This window comes from Mytilus galloprovincialis, chromosome 3, assembly GCF_965363235.1.
Source record: "Mytilus galloprovincialis chromosome 3, xbMytGall1.hap1.1, whole genome shotgun sequence".
NCBI classification, from domain to species: Eukaryota; Metazoa; Mollusca; class Bivalvia; order Mytilida; family Mytilidae; genus Mytilus; species Mytilus galloprovincialis.
The window spans coordinates 76436080-76458172 of record NC_134840.1 but is presented as its reverse complement, the minus strand read 5'-3'; the positions used below and the strand labels follow the sequence as shown (position 1 = coordinate 76458172).

Sequence of the window (22093 nt, the reverse complement as noted above, 5' to 3'; positions counted from 1 at the left end):
CCACCCCTCCTGTTTGAGAACTTGGAAACGGTCGAGATCCCCACCCCTAGACCATATATATTCATGTATGGGACAATATAACAAATCATATGAAAGATAGGTGGAGTTCGTGGGACCACTCTACCCCTTCCTGTTTGAGAATTTGAAAACGGTTGAGATCCCCTCCATAAACCATATATATTCATGTGTTGCACAATATGACAAATCAAATGAATTATAGGGGGAGTCCCTAGGGTCACTGCACCCTCATGTTTGAGAACTTGGAAACAGTCGAGATCCTCACCACGTAACCATATATACTCATGTATGGGACTAAATAACAAATCAAATAAAATATAGTGGAAGTCCCTGCGGTCACCCAACCCCTCCTGTTGTTTGAGAACTTGGAAACAGTCGAGATCCTAACCTTAAATTAAACCATATATTTTCATGTATGGGACAAAAGAACAAATCAAATGAAATATAGGGAGAGTCCTAAGGGTCACTACTCAGTCCTGTTTGATAACTTGGAAACAGATGAGATCCCCACTCTTCAACCATATAAATTATATACTCATGTATTGGACAATATAACAAATCAAATGAAATATAGGGGAAGTCACTGGGGTCCCCCCACCCCTAAACCATATATATTCCAGACATGGGGTAATTGTAATTGTAATCGTTAATCAGCTGTTATTGATTACAATTTTTCAAGTAATCATTGTAATCATTAATCAGCCAAAAATCTGATTACATGTAATTTAATTTAATCAATAACTTTTCAAAATACCCTGTAATCCTGATTACTTTTTGATTACATTCTGATTACAATGAATGTTTTTTTTACTGTTTATGGTCAAGAAATGAACCTTTTTATTATTTTTATTTAATAAATATATAACATATTCAGACAGCTTGGTCTACTTTTTAAAGCATGAGTTGATTGATTTGTATACTTTAGTAAAAAATAAACTGTTACAGTATTGAAAAGTCATCATTAGCTTAAGAAGAGACATACAAATACATTTATATGTCTTTCACCTTAGTAAGAGATATTGTACATTTATTGACAATTTAAAGATGTACATGCATATGTATTAATTTGATAATAATTGTTATATTCTAGTTATACTTTTTTAACCCTGAATTATAATCTTTTGTTAATATTGTGACTGTTTGCAACTTTGAATTGACAGGTAGGAAACCAATTAAGGTTTGTTTTTATTACAATTACCAATTGAGTATAGCTGTAGGACAATAAATATGATAAAAGATTAACAAGACATTTGAAAATTTCTGTAATTAGCACAAACTAAATCAAAAGTTGGAAGAAAATCTTGTTTAAATTGATTTAACAATTCTATTAAAATTTTACAAAGATTTTTACTGGTAACTTTATATCCATCTTTTAACTTCCATAAACTGCACCTTGAAATACATCTAAAGTCTGGAAGAGGATAGAAGACAAACAGAAAACTCTTTGTAAAGCTATATTCAATTAAGTCAAAATAATTCAGAGATCAATAATGATAAAGTGTAAGAGGTTATAACTTGTGACACAATGTTCATGCATATATGTAATGAACTTTTGTGGTTTATTAAAAAGATGAAGTTTAATTTTATCATTTTATAATATATCATATATTTCCTTTCTAAAAATGCTATAGTTTATTCATTCACATCATTCAAAATGTGTTTTCTTTTGTAAATTCATTGTAATCAGATGTAATCTTAATTACTTTGCCAATGTAATCATTTATTTAATCAGACACTTTCAGAAATGATGTAATCATTAATTTAATTTAATCGTAAAAATTACAAAGTAATTGTAATTTAATCAATTACATTGAAAGTAATCGGACCCATCTCTGATATATTCATGTATGGGACAATATAAAAAATCAAATGAAAAATAGGGGTAGTCCCTAAGGTCCCCCACAACCTCTTGTGTGTGTTTTGAAAACTTGTAAAAGATTAAGAAACCAACTCCTAAACCATATTCATTCCTGTTTGTCATTTCAAAAAGATTGAATGACATACAAGGTCAATCTCATAGGCTTCACATATGCATATCACTTTGCTAGACCTAACACCTGTCATTTTATTCCAAACTTAGACATCATGGACTTGGGTTGAAGGTGGGAGTCATTACATTTACTATGGACAGGTCAGTAAGACCTTACTATTGATCTCTGTAGTAGTAAACATTTGTCTGATTTGTGTCTCATAACTTGTGTACTGTAGAACACAAACTCAGTTTTCTTTCCAGGGAAGCAAGTCCACTCATACTTTTACAAGCTATTATTAAAGTCAACTTGAAATACTAACAGTCAACTAATACGAACAATTACGATCAACTAGAAGAACTGCAATCATTGCGAATTTGTACCACTGCTGACTCGAGACTCATGACCATGAAAAAAAAATATACTTGATATATACGTTGCTATTGAAAACCTTGATAAAATATGAATTTTTTGCCTTAATGATTAATTCATTAAATGAACATAAATGTACAATCATATATGAATGTTTAATGTTTGTTCTTTTAAATCTTAAAAAAAAAATGAAGCAACATTGCCACAGTTTTCATAATTATGTTTGTCTTGGTTTTTGGTTAACTGCCTACAGTGCTTACAGCGCTTTGATTTAAAGTAAGCAATTAAAGGGGAGATAACTCTTTTGGTAAAAAAGATATATACAGGGCTGATATGAAATTTATTTACTTTTATTTGTGGCAAGACACAAATCGTTGACACATTTTTTCTTTTTATTTTTCGTAAAACATAATATAAAACCTATATTCCCACAATTTTGTCCAAAATTCGATCTCATACTTTTTTAAGTACAAAAATGTGTTTTTCATGAACAATCTAACCACATTTAGACAACTTTCAAAGACTCATAGTTTGGATGCAAATACATGATTTCCCGTCCCCTCACGCATTCACGATGTTCTCAATCAGAACCGATCCCCTCTCGCATGACATACTGAAAATATGAGGTTTTTAGAATTATTCATATGTCTATCAACACCGGACATCGTACACATCGCCTAAAACGACATTCATACCCATTGACCGAAAAAAAAAGTAAATTTGAACTTGTAGGTCTGTACATAGAACCATTTCAAAAATAAGATGTCACTTTTTTAGGCCATTTCTCGTGGGACAACTGATTTTGTAGGGAGTTCAACTCCACGTACAGCAGTAAATGGTACATGAATCTCTCCGTTGAAGTATTCACTGCATCATAGCATTCTCCGATTTGCAATACTTTGATCAGTTGAATAAGAAAATTGCGATTTAGAAATGTATATACCTTTTGAAGCGGTGAAAATTACTCCATTCAAGCACAACCGGAAAATCCTCTCACGGTTTTTATTGCAGAACCAATTGTTCTGCGTGTGTAGATTACCAGCCGTGTCAATGAACGTGTTAATATTATACCCAAATTGTCATTTTGAGATCAACTATAACCACATATTGGTTAACTTTTTTTGATACAATATACATTGCCATAGAATTAAAGAAATATCAAGATCACTCAGATCAAAATCAATATACCTCAGATACTAAAGATACCAAAACGATATTCAAACTCACAGGCATAGAATACATGGAAAACACCAAGGCAAAATAACCAAAATTACAAATAACAGTACACAAACTGAATATATTAAACGAAAGACTGAGTATCTAGAACCCCACTAAAAGAATGCATTATGTAAAGGTGCTTTTAAAGGAAAGCAGATTCTGTTATAAACAGATATGTTTATAACAAGTCTAGCATGCAATTGCAGACTTTTGGGCATGTAGCTTGTAAAAAAACACTCCGTAGAAGTGTGTCAACAACAATCTACCAAGTAAACAATACGTTGAAGCCAACCAGTTTTACTTATACGCGTTCAATGCTGAGAGCACCACTTGTCAATGTATATGTGTAACAACGGCATAAAAGACCACACTATTGAGACAAAAGAATCAGTTGTCTCAACGATCTCCACAAAAGCCAGTCTGCAACATTTTATAAATTTACATCAATGTCTAGTCTCAACCTTTGAATATAGCTCTTCAACGGTTTCGGTATACTTATACATCTTCGGATTTCAAATGTTTGGCTTTGAGCGTTCCTAATGAAGGTAGATCCAGAAAAGCGCTTCGGACGCAAAAAATTATTAAACGTGTTGTTTTCAATTTTTTGTTATCATTTGGGTTGATCTGTGTTTTAAAAAAAAATGATCCGAACCCTTATTATGATCATGTTCAGTTTAAGTCTCATTAATTCCTAATTCTACAACTTTCTTAAACTGACAAGATCTTTCTGATCAACCAACAATGGAAACTAGGCCACTTTTTGAAAGGGATACACGTCTGATATTGATCCCATATCACCAATAAACAGCGCCAACACTTTATTTAGTTTCAAAAAAAAAAAGGGGAGAATAACGGAAACAACCGATTTCTACTAAACGTATGTAATATATGTTTTTGATATATGGTACTTATGAATGATGTTTGAATATCAAAAAGAAGATGTGGTATAATTGCCAATGAGACAACTCTCCACAAGAGACCAAAATGACACAGAAGTTTAAAACAATTATAGGTCATCGTACGGCCTTCAACAATGAGCAAAGCCCATATCATATAGTCAGCCATAAAAGGCCCCGAAATGGCAATGTAAAACAATTCAAACGAGAAAACTAACGGCCTTATTTATATGAAAAATGAACGAAAAACAAATATGTAACACATAAACAAACGGAAACTGAATTACGGGCTCTTAACTTGGGACAGGCACATACATACATAATGTGGAGGGGTTAAACATGTTAGCGGTATCCCAACCCTCCCCACTGGGACAGTGGTATAACAGTACAACATATAAGAACGAACTATAAAAATCAGTTAAAAAAGGCTAAACTCATCAGATGGACAAAAATACAAGTGGACGTAACCGGGTACTTGTACATCCCAACAACAAAAATACACTAGGAACAGATCTGAGAGAACTCGCAGTTAAATGACAGCTCGTTCAAAGCCTATAACAACTAAAAAAAAAAAGAATGCATCTAAGACTAAATTATCAATCTGTACACATCCAACATGGATTCAGTGTAAAGACGTAATAAACAGTCAGAGAAAAACATGACCTTGTGCAAAGCCAAGATAAGATGTCGACAGATTGTAGATCCATGAATGTGTATATGTATATAACATACTAGTAACATTTAGTAGCTTTTAATTTACTGATAACAAAATCAATATTTATACCAAGAAAAACAATATTCAAAGATTTTAATACAGTGTTGAATTGGTAACCTTTAAGAATAAGTTTATTTAAAGGAGTCCTTACAAAATTTAATTTTACATCCGCCCTTGATCGTGACACTACAGAAAAAGCTATTTAGTGCAATTGTCACGGGATATCCTCAAGATATAACTTTGTTTTTATCTCAGTCATTTGGTTTTGTTAGTGTTTCAATTACAAATGATCACAACATTTAGTGATAAAAATGGAATTAATTTCTCGGAGAATGAAAAGAAAACGAACAGCAGTTATATATCACAGCCAAATTGTACTATTTGAATTAAATTTATTGTGAACGATGCATTTAAGATTAAAATTTCGATTTTCAGTTGAGCTGTCTTTTACTGAAAATAAACTCCTCCATCAGAATGATGAAATTCTATAGTAGGTGGTCTTGCAGAAACTGCTGTTAATGAGTTTGACATTTTGATAGTGTAAAATTAAATGGATAGAAATGTTAACGCGATAATTCTCAAGAAATTATAAAAAGTATTGGAAGTATTGCTATCAGTAATTCCACGATGAAACCTAAAAATATAATCAACTTGCGAGGAAATACCATGCATAGTCATTTGTACTTTGTTAAGTCTTACTGTAAACATTTCATTTTTTTTCAGAACATGACGTCAATAAACAATATCTGTAATATCAGCTTTTGAATCAATAAAGGAAGTTCTTAAGTAGATTTACATATGAAGATCTCATATAAAGCATGATACATTTTACATTTTTACCTGTTTTACATTCAATGAAATGCAAACATGGTAATTGAGTGAAATTATAAAATGTTTTATATCATCTTTAATCATTGCACTCTTAACATATTTACTAATATTCATATTTAAGTATTAATATGTTTAAAGAAGGAAATGTGATATGAGTGACAATGAGTCAAATTTCAATCCATGTCACAATGTGTAAACAGTTTACAATTATACGTCAAAGTACGGTCTTCAACACGGAGCCTTAGCTCACAGCGGACAGCAAGCTATAAAGGGACCAAAATGATTAGTGTAAAACAATTCAAACAAAAACCAATGGTCTAATCTATATCAAATAAAATAAAAACACTAATGAACCATATCAACAAGCGACAATCATTAAACAACAGGTTTAACCGAGGTTCATAACTTACGAACTACGGCTTAACGTTTTAAGAGGCGCAAACTGTCACCGTAAGTACATAAATATTACATATTAAATACCAGTAGATATACGGTTTGAATTATACGTTGTGCTGGTAAGGCAATGGTCCAAGTAAAAGGATTGTGCGTTCAAAAACATGTTTTGGCTAGCCACAAATCAGGTTCAACCAACCATTTTTTCTTAAAAATGTTCTGTACCAAGTCAGGAAAATGGCCATTGTTATATTATAGTTCGTTTCTGTGTGTTGCATTTAGTGTTGTGTTTCTGTTGTGTCGTTGTTCTCCTCTTATATTTGATGTGTTTCCTACAGTTTTAGTTTGTAACCCGGATTTGTTTTTTTCTCAATCGAATGATGAATTTCAAACACCGGTATTTGTTGTTGTAATAGATTGCTACATAAAATATAACAACTTTTGTTACCAAAAGATAGCATGACATGATATGATGACCCTTACTACTACACTTATAGTCAAGTTACAGTAAATGGGCTATGTCACAGATTTCAGTAAAATTTTGCAAACAACTCTGGTTCGATGAACTTTAACTGAGAATCGAAAACAAAATTGACATATTACTTATGATCTCTTACAAAACGGGTATACATATCTATAGAAAGCAAATCAAATTGGCAAAAAGCCTTCTAAAATTTGTCTTAGAATCATAAAATTTCTAATTCTACTATCAGTTAAAAACAGACGGCTTTCTTGTTTTATTTTGTTGTACATTTTATTTGCACAATGTTGATATCAATTTGGAGTTCATCCGATCAGTAGCTTAGTTGAAGAATTGAATTAGCTACTCTAAGTTATTAAGAAGTATTAATATTTACTCCCTTATCTGTCGTTTTAATTTAAAACAAATTCAAATCAGCCCAGTAGTTTTGAGTCCTCAGTGCTCTTCAACTTTGTACCTGTTTGGCTTGTTAACTGTTTTGATATGAGCGTCACTGATGAGTCTTATGTAGACAAGACGCGCGTCTGGCGTATTAAATTATAATCCTGGTACCTTTGATAACTATTTGAAACTCTTACTCTGATTGATATAATATGAAAAAATTGCTTTATACGTTTTGCCTATTTTCAAGCAATGTTAATACACCAAAATAGTACTTACTTTACAACTACTGACAAACTCTGTGTTTCTGAGTATATCGTTTGCTCCGTAGCTGCCCAGAACTGACTACTAAATGTAAGGTGATTTTTTTTAGAACCCGAATTGAGGAGGTACCAAAATTAGGTGGATCCAGGATAATAAATGATGCCTTTGTGAATTGGTTAACATAATGAAATTTTCAGAAAGGGTTACACTGAAATGTCAGCAAGATAGTGTCAGTCTACACGATTCATTATGTGTGTTTTATAATGAAGTTTTTTTTTGGGGGGGGGGGGGGGGGGGCAGGGGTCGCAATTGGTCTGGTAAGTTAAATGAGGACCATCAATTGTTTATTTTGTTGGTTTTTTCTCCCTTTTTTTAGTCATGATTTTTTGCAGATTGACATTTCATTTTCTTCTGCAGATGCGCTTGGTTCTATTTTTTGGCTAAAATACAATTGTACTTATTATATTGCATTTTTTGTTGCACAATTATTATTTGTATCCTTGGTCAGAATTATTTATTTCAGGTATATACATTTTCAAAATCTCTGTCTCCTCCCCTTCTCCAGGAAATCGAATGTTGTTCCCTACCCACATCAAGCACTACCCATAGATTACACATTTGCATATTCAAAAAACCGTGTAAATACATAATTCGTGTTCGATAACATTTAACCCCTGCTTTTTAAATACATCTTCAACGCGTCATGTTCAAAATAAATGAATATTTGATTTTGACAATTAATCCGGATTTGATGTGGTCTTGACAGTTTTAAAAAATATTTAAAACAAAATCTGTATTGACAAGAATTTGAACATTGGAATATTTATTTGTATTTATTTTATGGAAAACCCTTTACGTACTATAACCTCGGCAAACAGAAGTAATTGTACGGTATGACGTCACAAAGTAGAATTTATTGTACTGCCTGACTCCTCCACTTGAACGTCTTTACAATTTGTAGAACATAATTAATATTTAAATAGGTACACATGAAACCACGACACAAGGATGTAAATAAATTGACTTACAGGTAGACATATTGTCAAGTGATGACGGAATCCACACAGACGGCCCAATCTCCAATGTCCTGTCAACTGTCGAACTTTAGTTGTAATAATAATGTTGTCATAATTAAATGGAAATGTACCGATTGTGAATGATTATTGTTGTATGATAACTGTAAAATAAACATTCATTCTAGATTTAAATCGTCGGATAAACACAGAGTTGTGTCCATCTGAGACATTGGTAATGATATAACAGATCACCTTAAAGCTCTAGACATTTCAGAGGTAATATCCCATGTTTTTAACACATACCAGACAGAGTTACCATGCATACATAAAACTATTTGCAGGGATGACGATGATGTATTTTTGTTATCGTCCATTGATACTCAAAATTGCCATTTAATTTAGGCAAAATTACGAAAGAACTCAATAAAAGTATTACAAAAGTTCGATATTGAGTGTCAGGACTTTGCAGTGGGTCGAAATAATGCTATAATCTTTGCACCATTTCCTAGATCAGAGTTGCACGCTGAATCATCAACTGGCGATTTAAGAACTATTTTGAAAGCTTCTCCATATATTATTTTGGCAATTCATATGAACAAACAAGGTGAACTTCTACTTGGTCTAAGAGAACAGGGGCCTAAATATCCAGTGACAGATTTTTGCACAAGACAAGTGGTTATTCTTGATACCGATAATCAACTTTAACAACATATGCATATGATGACTCAGGAAAAAAGTTATTTAGTTATGCTGTTTTAATTGAAAGTGACTCAGATCATAACATTTATGTAGTAGATATCATTAGCGACAACACAAATGGACGAATAGTTGGCTTGGATATCAATGGAAGAAAAAAAGTTTATATACCAAGGATATAACATTCTCAATACACATGAAACGCCCTTTACACCTACGGGCATCGCTGTGACATCAACGAATATTGTATTAATAGCAGATGGAGAAAACCACGCAATTCATGCTTTAACTCAAAAAGGGGAAATATGTGGACTACAAAAAACTGAAAATCTGGGAATACGATTTCTATACAGTTTATCATTTGATTCGGAGGATTTCTTATTGATTGGATGCTCTAGATAGAGGTAATACGGAAATCGAACAGCACGCAAAAAAAAACGCTGTAAATATTTATATATAGAATTATGTTCATTCTGATTTAAACTTTTATAATTCTTATATGATTTGCATATTAGGCAATACGTGTATATATTGGTAGAGAGGGCTTCCGATAGTAGTTCTTGATGTTATTTATTTTTCGTTAGACGACGTTGTTGATCAAACTACATTTTGTAACCAATGTACACAAACCGGCAGTGACGTTGAAAATACTTATTTACATCTCGTTCATCGTTAAATAAAAATAATAAGCACAAAACATGCATTTAAATGATAATAAGATGCTTATGTAGTTTATCTTTTATCAGATAGAGATTTCTTGGAGTACATGTTTTGTTGTGGCTTTAACCAACAAATATATTCATATGCTAGGCCAATTCATTGAAACAACTGTATAATATACGTGTCATATAGGTGAGGAGTGGATAAATACACGTCGTTGTCAATATAACTGAATTTTAAGCGACAAAAATACAAGTGAGAGGTTTTAGCTAGGTTTTGTCCACCATTTTCTACATAAGAAGAAATGCCCGTACCATGTCAGGAATATGGCAGTTGTTATCCATTCGTCTGATGTGTTTAAGCTTTTTATGCACACATATTTTTCATTCCATCTATTGACATTATTTAACGGTGGTGCATATTCAGGATTTTAAAATGGGACATTCAATATCATGAATATGTCAAGAACTTCTAGTGCACTTAACATTAACTTTTGTACATTAGTAAAAATCACTTTCTCTATCACGTGCTAGTGCTGTATTTGATAACAATATAAGGTTTTAAGATATATAACAGAATATCTGTTATTTAATCAAACCGTATCTCCTTTAGAACTATTCGTATGCCAACTACTAAAAAAAATCAATCATTTATATTAATACTTCAATACACTTTCAGTATCACTCGCTCGCTCAAGAAAATTAAAATAGAGGTACTTGTTACTAAAGTAGTCGTACACACCTTGTTCATTCCGTTTTTCTGTGAGAAATGGTATTTTTTTCTATTTTTTTAAGATGTTGTATATCGTACACGTATGATACTTATCTTAAGCGCTTTCCGTGAAATGACCCTCATCAGGTTCGGTTGCCAAGACCAAAACTTTTGTTAGAGAATACATTCAATGTCATTGTCATCATTAATAAATGAATGCGAGTTTTCTGTAAATATAATAGAGAAAGCGGATCAAACCAAAACAATGTGTGTTCCTCTATTAGAAAAATGGTAGGTATGCAGATTTCTTTTTATGGAGATTACCTGAAAATTTTGTACTCTACCAAAAGTGTTGACAAAACTTTAGGGTACGACTTTTGAAACATACAAAATATTGTTAGAAAGGAAATGCTAAACACAGGTTTTTCTATCTCTCACTAAGTAAAAGATAGTAACTTACTATAGTATTTGAATAATTTAAGTCTAAATCAAGTCCTTAGTTTTTATGTCGATGAGTATTTAACAGAAGTACTAATTCACCCAAAAAGAGACCGTTTTCAATAATAGGCAATCTTGTTTTCAAAATAAATATCCCTAGCAAAAAATGCTTACAGCCCTTTTAATGTATGTAACTAGCATTTGTGTAATTATAAAACCATGCAGCATTTGTGTAAACTGTGAAACATTTGTGTACACATTGATTCTAATGAAGTTTTATTTAGAAAATCATTCAATCGCACTAAATATTGCATGTTTCACTTTGAATAATGTGTGATCCAAAGCTCATCTATAATTGATTATCTTAAGTTCAGTAACAAACATTTCATGCAAATTGAGGAACAGAAGAAATTATGTAATAAGAATAAACAGTTATACCTTATATACAGTAGGTCTCATACGAACACTTTAGGAGTTATGTTAGTTACCTTTTATATGGATACAATCAGTTCGGCTTACTCAGAAAATGGTGTCACCAGAGTCCACACCCTTCCCCCAAATGATTTCTGCATACGTCTTCAATTTATGTCTCGAAAGACGGAGTCAAAAAGCGAAACATAGGTAAGCTGTTTCTCATGTCGGCGACGGCGGCGGCGGCGTCGTCAACAATGTATTAGTTTGTAATTAGGTCTTGTTTGTGGGGAATCACAAGTTGTATGTTATTCATATTTGGTATGTTGTTACATAAGCATTGGCACGTCTCATTTCCATGGATATTATTTGGCCCTGTCCCTTCAGTCATGGCCTTTTGACTTTGAAAATTTTGCTTTTATTTTCGATATATGAGTTTGAATGTCCCTCTGGTATCTTTCGTCCCTCTTTTGCTTATCTTACATGTATAATTAAGTTTATGAGGAACCATTAGTGGTAGGTAAATGATATTTGGTATGCAGTTGTATAAGCATTGGAATATCTTATTTCCATGGACATTGTTTGGCTCCGCCCCCTTAGTCAAGTCATATTGACATTGAAAATTTTGTTTTGTTAACCGGCATGTATTAGTTTGTGATTAGGTCAGTTCAAGGGGAACCATTAGTGATAGGCCAAAGTTGATTGGTATTCAGTTGTATAAGCTTTAGCACATCTCATTTCCATGCAGAATATTTGGCCTTGTCCCTCAGTCATGGTCTATTGATTTTGAAACTTTTGCTTAGTTTACATATATTATATAAAAAAGAAGATGTGGTATGATTGCCAATGAGACAACTATCAACAAAAAGACCAAAATGACACAGACATTAACAACTATAGGTCACCGTACGGCCTTCAACAATGAGCAAAGCCCATACCGCATAGTCAGCTATAAAAGGCCCCGATAAGAAAATGTAAAAAAATTCAAACGAGAAAACTAACGTCCTTATTCATGTAAAAAAATGAACGAAAAACAAATATGTAACACATAAACAAACGACAAACACTGAATTACAGGCTCCGGACTTGGGACAGGCACATACATAAATAATGTGGCGGGGTTAAACATGTTAGCGGGATCCCAACCCTATCCCTAACCTGGGACAGTAGTATAACAGTACAACATAAGAACGAACTATAAAAATCAATTGAAAAAGGCTTAATTCATCAGATGGACAAAAATACAAGTGGACGTGGCCCAGTACTTATTCATCCCGACACAAAAAGACACAATGATCAGATCTGAGAGTACTCGCAGTTATCTGAAAGCTAGTTCAAAGCCAGTAACAACTAATAAAAAAATCATGCAACTAAGACTAAACTATCAATCCGTACACATCCAACATCCAATGGATTTAGTGTAAAGACGTCATAAACAGCCAAAGAAAAATATGACCTTGTGCTAAAACGACATCAAAATGATTTTTGTTTACATTTTAATTCACAGTTTCTATCAAAGTGAGAAAAATAACTATTTTAACGTGGCATTATCATCAAGTCACTGTTGAGGTAAAAGCCATAGGGAAAGACCCTATTTATACAGACCATTAAATAATTTCGTACATGACAAGTGAATTCATGTTTAAATAAAAATGTACTAATTGTAAACTAATACTTTATATCACTCTGTAGTTAACATCCAACCTCAATTCAAGTCATAAAAACAAAATGTTATTACTGATTAAATCAGTAGGGACATATCAGGCTGTTTTGAACCTTGCCAATATCTTAGTGATATCTTCTGTTTTTAAAACACATCAAACTGTCTTGACAAATATCCATTAGATAATTAGCAAGTATTGGTATACTGTCTCCTCGTCACTTTCTTGTTATAGCCTTAAAGTATTGCACTTACAATGGAGATGCAAGATTTTGTGAATTTAAAGCATGGGTTAGTTTTGTCTCTTCCAAAGTATAAGAGTTAAATGCATCATTATAAAGCATCCAAGAATTCAATCAAAATTTACGTCACGGATATAAAAAAAAAAAAAAATAAAAATAAAAAAACAAATATCGATTTTTGAATAATATCTTATAATATAAGAAGATGTAGTATCCTGTTTGCTTCGTGTTTTAGAATTTTAAAAATTATTTATAAAATTATCTTAAATCAACGATTTTTTTTTTTGGCAACCTTGACTGCGAATGAGGGTCCTGCACGATTTCTTTATAATATTTTTGATAATTCACTCAATTCTAAAGAAGGAAAAAGACCAGAGTAGATTGACAGCACGTTAAAGCTGCAGTTAATGTAAAGTTGTATGAATGAGAGCAAGACCACCTACAGTAAGGAAGACTAAGTTGACATATTTGTTTTCTTTAATAAAGGAATAAAAGGAAGGGGTGGTTCATGTCCAAGTGTTTGTGATGAAAACTACAAAAGTTTGATAAAATACTTCTTCCAACAGCAAATATAAAAAATAAGATATCCTGTAAATATCCTAGAATACCAGATCCCCAAAGAATCAGTCAGCAGCATGTTTGAATGTTGAAACAAGACTTTTATTTACTAGATACACAGCGCATGCATGAAGTTATATGAAAATTATCAGCATTCTTTGAATAACACTTTCTTCTTTAAATATAATACGAAAAAATAATATTGAATCATTGCTCTGGTAGCAAGAAACAAGGTAAACTGAAACCCTGTCCATTCTTAAATACTTGCCGCTGGACGTAAAGCAATGGACAATCAATCATGCAGGCAATCATTACTATATATTCAAATCTTTTTTTCTATAAAGGACGTCTAAAAGTATTAGACAATTTCAGGAACACGGCTATAAGCTTGGTCGATTGATGTTTGTGACAGTCGTGTCAACAGGTGGATGATTGGGGGAAAATTAGAGGGTGTTCAATATTTTTTCATCTTATTAGTTGTCATCTTAATCTATTATACACTAGAATCCAAAGACGTCTTAATAATACGAAACCCCACATTTGTTTCCTTCTTCTCCTTATATTGATAGTTAATTTAAGAGGTAGCTAGCAGCTAGTTTGCAAGAAAATTCAGTAACATTGGGCGAGATCAGTTAGTAAAAAGGCAGCATTTGTTCAATCTAATTGAAATATAGATCTCTGATTTCTTTATACTAGCTACATTTATATTTTAATTAGAGTGTGGTTTGTGTACATTTTTACTAATATAAAGCATTTGGCAGTAATAAACGGACATAAACAAATAATTTAATTTACGATGAGACACGGAGGTCATAATCAGCAAAAATTTAAAGGGCAGGAACTGTAAATGTACACATCTATTAGACTTTCTTAGGCAGCAACCATTTGATTTTCTGGGGGGGGGCTATGGTTTTTTTTGGAAAAAAAAGTTTGTTTCCAGTTTTTGGAGAAAAAAATAATTTGTTTTTGATTCGTAGAAAAAAAATTTGTTTGTTTCACCCTCAGCTGCCACTATTAGTCCAAATAATTATGACGTCTTGAAAGGCTATTATAATTTTTTTCTTTGACGCCTTACATCGACGATGTAAGGCGTCAAAGAAAAAAATTATAATAGTCTTTCAAGATGTCAAAATTATTTGGACTACTGCCACTATATGTAATGCTAAAATTGAAAGAAAAAAATTGTTTTCGACTTGTCGCGAAAAAAAATAGATTGTTTTTCGCCAGAGGCGAAAAAAAAAGTTTGTACAGAAAAAAAAACCATAGCCCCCCCCCCCCCCCCCCCCAGAAAATCAAATAGTTGCTGCCTTAGTCTCAGTTATTGTTCTTACTGCAAATTTCAATTATCTTCCCTTGATTTATAAAGGTAGACAATATTGTTTACAAATACTTTGAAAAGGTCAAAATATAGGGACATACAATAATTTTACAGAGTCGTAGGGTGAGAAGTACAGGTAATTATGTTTAATTTATGTTATAATTTTCTATATGAAAGCGTACTAGCTACCAAATACATTTCAACCGAATTGATTAAAATCTCAAAGTTTGTAGATAGCGTACACAAAGTGCTATATTATATATATATATACAATTGTAAACGTATATTTGTTCCGTCGCAGGAAATTTTGTTTTAAACAATGTCATAATATCGGTTCCTGTTGGAACAAATATTATAATACGGAATATTTCTTCCAATTAAAAATTATATAATAAATAATAAACGAAACTGTAAAATTATAAACTTTATAGGTAACCGGTCGCAATCTCTGTGACCATCGGCATCGACATGACCTTGGAAGATTGCCAACAGGCATTTGACCCCTTTATAAATAGAAAAAATAAATATGAATAGCGCGTACTATGTTTTATATTGTCGATGTTCGGAATCGGGAACACCCTGTCCAACTCTCGTTTATAGGTAAGATATAGATCTATATATACTGACTTATGTATACATACGTGTTATGTGCTTAATAAATCAAAGCATTTATAATGGTTGTCCTTTTTCGTTCACAACTTTCGATATAATAAATATCGTTGATGTCAATTCCTAGAAGCTCAATGGTGTTTACCTCAGTTTATTCACTCGCTTCGAATGTTCCTATTCAATTTTATCCGTCATATTTGTGATACTACTTTCTACACTTTCTGAGTCATAGATATGTCAGTAAACAAATGATTCCGCTCGCCACAAAATAACGTTTTACGTTGAGGCGGAGGCAAACCAAAATCAATATACATGATCCCAAAAATCTACATGATATTGAACTATAATGAAATACAAATTATATAGGCAATTTGTACTGCAACCATGAAATGTGTGTGTGTGTGTGTTTTTTTCTGATGTGATACATGATCATTGACCATATTAATCACTGATGTGTCTTATATAGACAAAACTCGCGCATGGCGAACCAAATTATAAATCTGAATTATTTGGTCTATTTACATATTTTTTTTAGGTGAAAAGTGTTTCCGTATATATTTACCTTGCCTCATAGGAATTCTAACTTGAAGTATCTTTACATCGCATAAGTTGGGTTTATCCAAAATATTTAGTTCTGAGTGTTGTAGTGTAAAAAAATAACCATGCATATGTTTTGATTGTAAAATCTATTTGTACTTGGCACTAAAGAGGATGGAAAGGATCAGAAACCCTCGCATTTTTAACCTTATGTTTCTTTTAGCCACGTACATGTTTTTATTCCTGATTTAGTTCAAGGATGTTCCCTGCGTGCTTTACTATAACAAAAATTAAGACACTTCGCTCAAGATAACGACAGCTTTAGTTTGCAGTAATTCTTTTAAGAAATCATTGATATTTGCAGATTGTAATAACCATGTCGGACAAGAATCAGTCGGTTAAAAAGACATTGGAAGAAAACAAAAGTCGAGCTAATAAGCAGTTTGCCGCCACAGCTGTATTCCTTGCTGTATTTTATGCTTTGAGCAAATCTTTACCATTAGACACGACACAGCTCACATCACCAACAGAACGCCTGACATATACAATAAGATGGCTATTCCTATCTTCAACAACAATCATGTTTGCTATGTTTGGAGTGTTGAATGTTCGCGGGAATACAGACGCCATTGATCCATTAAATGGTGGATCAGAAAATTTGGTAGAACTTCCGAACAGAATTCTTCGGAATACAACAGAGCAATTCATTCTTCATGCATCTGCCGTTTTGACCCTCTCGACGTTTATGGACGAAAACAGTATGAGAAATATTCCACTTCTGGTCATATTGTTTATCATTGGAAGATTGTTTTATGCCATTGGATTTAGTTCTGCACCTATGAACAGAGCTTTTGGATTTAGCATTACATTCATACCTACGTTTGCAACCTATGCGTATTGTGCTTACCGTGTCGTATCGTCATTTTTATTATAATACGAACATGGCAATTTCTCTTGCTTTTTTTTAACCATTAAATGTCACTAGATCGTCTTCATATTATAGCATTGTAGCTTTGAGTCTTACATATCCCATAATAGGTTTAGTCTAATAAATATGCTTACCAGACATACCTTTGTGTTTTTTAATATTTGCCCATACAGTACAAATTGTCAAACCTTTTTTAAAATTTTTTTTTAACAGTGAGCAGTTACAAAAATAGCTAAAACGACTCTGTACTCAATTTTATTGATTGTGTTATCATCACTGTTTCACTGGTTCTAAACGAAAAGGTACAAGAAAAAAAAAAAAAACTACGATCTTGTTTGAGAATGTCATGGAATAGATTTTCCTTTCAATTTGATTTAAACACATTTATTTATTATGGATTGGGAAACAAGATATTACAACTTATATCAATCCCTTTCCAATTTGCGGGTACGAGTGCTGTCTTGTAGCGGTATGAGCCTTCTATTTTTTTTTTAATTCAACAAGTGTGTCTTTTACATGCAAGATATCACTTGACACGGGTTAGCCGTTTTTCGTTCCCTTCCGACAAACAATAGTATTTTGTCAAGACCAATCTCACAAATGGTGTCCAGGGAGACTCTCTCTTTTATTGATAATGTATTTGTAATCCGATGCGGTCACCACTACACGACGACTCTCTCTCTTATTGTTAAAGTTGTAAATGGAAGAAATATTCTGAAACATTATTTTCCACTGGAAAAATAATACAGTGAATATTTGTAACTGACGAAATAAAGAGATATAACAACAGAAAAAAGATATAAAGCATAGTTTATATCAAATCGCGAGAGAGCTTCTGCTAAGTGAACACATGAAAAGGAATCCGTCCTTCTTAATTATAGGCGATGACATAAAAATAAAAGCCTCTTTCTGTTTGTTTTTACACATTCATGACAGAAAAACGAAACAACGAAACAAGAACACTAAGCAAATAAAAGTATTTTACTTATACGTGTATAATATCACTCCCAGTTTTCTGTGTGCATTGGTCTCTCATGAAGATAGCCGACCGTGCAAGGGCTGTATAGCCAGTCAAGGTCGTTAAAAACTTCCATTTGTCTCATGAAGAGTTGCCTTATTGACAATCATACCACATCTTCTAATGTTTATAAAATATACAATAAAATATTTCTTAAAATAATAATGCACGTTTTGAACTCCGTATCTTCCAATGTCTACTCAGAGTATAAAATAGTGAGTACGGGATCATGATTGTGTGACTGCTTTTTCCTTTATTAATTGCATTTTCTGCATTAAATCTTTGAAAACTGATTTAAACCGATTATCGTATAGTTAAAGTTGGAGTTATACGATTTAACTAGTAAATAAAGTAGACCCATTTATCTTATTAAACAAATACTGTAAGGTCAAAACCTGGAACGAGATAAATATCCTTTTAAATCATATTGACCTTCGAAAGAAACGAGTTGAATTTAGTGTGAGTTTGTTATCATGTATAAAATAGAAATGTATGTAACTATGTACTGTTTACAGTAATGCAAATATTGTACCAGTACACATTTTTGTTTAGGAACCAGGTGAAGCTGTGGTGACCCTGTTTTCTGCTCTTTGGTCAGGTTGTTGTGTGTTTGACACATTCCCAATTTCCATTCTCGATTTTATATCTTAAATTATTAGCATGGTTTGAATTAATAAATATAAGTATGTTTATTATTTTCAAAATTCACTGGAACCTCTTCAAAATTCAAATAGAAATAGATTAAGATAAAAAATATATTGCAACTTGGAGTAGACGCAGGTACACTAAATTGCATCTGTTACTAGAGAAAATGTAGTAAACAAATACACTTTTTTTACAAAGACAAATTCTACAACCATACATCCATAAAGGCGTTAAGACACGAACGCGGAAGATTCAAATCTTATAATTTAGGGAGAAGGGGGAGGGGGAGGGGAAGAGGTTGCCGTGACGTCTTGTGTTAAATCGGCCGAAGTCTAAAGATACTAGAATGAAATATTGATAACAGAAACTGTGATATAACGCTAGTCTATATATAAAGGTATATTTACAGTAAACAAGGAGGTATGTAATTATTCCTTATTTGGTCCTTTAATAGTGCAGTAATTCACGAATTTACTAAGAACCTTTTTAATATTGCTGGAAGTATAGGGGGAGGGTTAAGAAATTAAAAAAAAAAACATGTTTAACACCGCCGCATTTTTGCGCCTGTTCGGAACTTCCAAGTCCGGAGCCTCTGGCCTTTGTTAGTCTTGTATGATTTTTAATTTTAGTTTCTTGTGTATAATTTCGTGTTCAGTATGACGTCCTTTATCACTGAACTAGTATACATATTTGTTTAGGGGCCAGCTGAACGACTCCTCCGGGTGAGAAGTTTCTCGCTGCATCGAAGACCAATTTGTTGACTTCGGTTGCTCCTATGCTCGGGTTATTGTTTCTTTGACACATTCCTCACCTCCATTCTCATTTTTTGGACTAAAAATTAGCATCAATCTTTTGCTATTTTTCTGGATTTTACTGGTTTGAAATGATCGACACATCGAAAAATTTACAAAATCTTTTTTTCAACACGACATTATAAAAATGGTAGTTTGATGCTAAATATAAACAAAGAAGATGTGGTATGATAGTCAATGAGACAACTCTCCACAAGAAACCAAAATGACACAGAAATTAACAACTATAGGTCACCGTACGGCCTTCAATAATGAGCAAAACCCATACCGCACAGTCAGCTTGAAAAGGCCCCGAAATGACAATGTAAAACAATTTAAACGAGAAAACTAACGGCCTTATTTATATAAAAAAAAAATGAACGAAAAACAAATACGTAACCAAAACAAACGGCAACCACAGAAGCAAACTAGTATTACTTGAAAAAAATATATCGCTATATAAGTCTTTTTTTATTTCCAGTCTGCTAAACCATGTCGGACAAGAAAGTGTCATCTAAAAGACCATATGGGGAAAATATCAATAAGACAATGATACAATTTGCCGCCACTGCCGTATTCCTTGCTGTGTTTTATGCATTGGAAAATTCGATACCATTAGACACGTCACAGCTTACGTCACCAATAGATCGTCTGACTTATACAATAAGATGGCTGTTCCTATCTTCAACAACAATCATGTTTGCTATGTTTGGAGTGTTGAATGTTCGAGGGAATACAGACGCCATTGATCCATTGAATGGTGGATCAGAAAATTTGGTAGAACTTCCGAACCGAATTCTTAGAAATACAACAGAACAATTCATTATTCACGCATCTGCTGTTTTGACTCTCTCGACCTTTATGGATGAAAACAGTATGAGAAATATTCCTCTTTTGGTCATATTGTTTATTTTAGGACGTTTATTCTATGCGTTGGGGTACAGTTCAGCAGCTTCGAAAAGATCTTTTGGATTTAGTATGACATTCATGCCTACATTGGGAACGTATGGTTATTGTACGTATTGTGTCATATCAACATTATTGTATTAGAATAAACGTAAATGTACAAAATAATAATTTCGATTGTTGAAGAACATATTGATAGTTCTATTTACAAAAAAAAGAAGTTTTATTTTAGTTTGTGCACCAAACAAATCATTTGCACTCTTTATTTTTTGTGAATAAGTTGTGAAAGTTTTAAAATCATTTGTAACTGTTACAATAAATAAATGCAATGTATTGTAATTATGCATTTGACAACAGTTTACTTCCTAGCTTTCAATCATTACATGACTACCTGATGAAGCTGTTTCTTTATCGAAATGGATCAAAAGGTAGCCCTAACATACCGAAGTAATGATTGATTGATTGAAGCTAAATGTCCAGTGGCAAGTATTTTATACATGTTCAGGACGAAAACAAATGTGCAATGATAACAAAAGGTATGTCCCGTAAAAGAATTATCTTGGATGTAGGTCGGGGAAAATAGGACTGCGACTGGTAAATGAGCGTATATTTGATATGTACAAAAATTGTGCATTGCAATTGTCTGCTTACAACGTTTATAAATTTTGAAATTATTAAGAAACTAAGGTTTCAACTCCCTCAGGCAAAGTTAGATGAATTTGGCTAATTATTTTAGGTATTTTTGTTATATTGCTCTTCAACGGTTTCTGTACTTATACATCCTCGGATTTCATATGTTTGGCTTTGAGCGTTCCTGATGAAGGTAAAACCAGAAAAGCGCTTCGGACGCATTGAAATTATTAAACGTTTTGTTTTCAATTTTTGAAATTTTGGGTCCTCAATGCTTTTCAACTTTACACTTGTTTGGCTTTCTATCTATTTTGATCTGAGCGTCACTGACGAGTCTTATGAAGACGAAAAGCGAATCTGGCATATACAATTATAAGCCTGGTACCTTTGATAACTATTCACGTTGTTTCGTTTTATTTGCATTATAATAGATATTACAGTTGTGCATTTTGAGATGTGAGGGCATCAATTTTGCTTTAGTAGTATCAAATATCATCCAGTTACTGGCTTAAGTACATGTAACACGAATGTATGCATTTGCGACCATTGATACCTGCAAACCTTCTAATAGAAGACGGTTATCTCAAAGGTGACAGTAACAATTAAATTACTTTTCTACCGATGTCGATACTAGTCTTTTCATGAGCGTGTAGGTTTCACAAATATAACAGATTCGAAAAAGTGTATCGATTTCTCTTTATAATAATAAATTTTGCTCTATGATATGCCTTTCACATGTCTAAATGACGCCCTTGCATGTTCACGCAATGCCAATAACAG

The 22093-nt window shown here is 32.7% G+C and overlaps 2 long non-coding RNA genes across 2 annotated transcripts; both read left to right on the top strand.

Annotated features, from left to right (window-relative positions):
* The first annotated feature begins 15280 nt into the window (after window positions 1-15280).
* Window positions 15281-17463, top strand: LOC143068975 (uncharacterized). The gene is made up of 2 exons (XR_012976285.1): window positions 15281-15385; window positions 16760-17463. It is a non-coding gene; the product is annotated as an uncharacterized LOC143068975 (long non-coding RNA).
* A 1417-nt stretch (window positions 17464-18880) lies between these two features.
* Window positions 18881-21022, top strand: LOC143068977 (uncharacterized). The gene is made up of 2 exons (XR_012976286.1): window positions 18881-19406; window positions 20259-21022. It is a non-coding gene; the product is annotated as an uncharacterized LOC143068977 (long non-coding RNA).
* Window positions 21023-22093: the final 1071 nt, after the last annotated feature.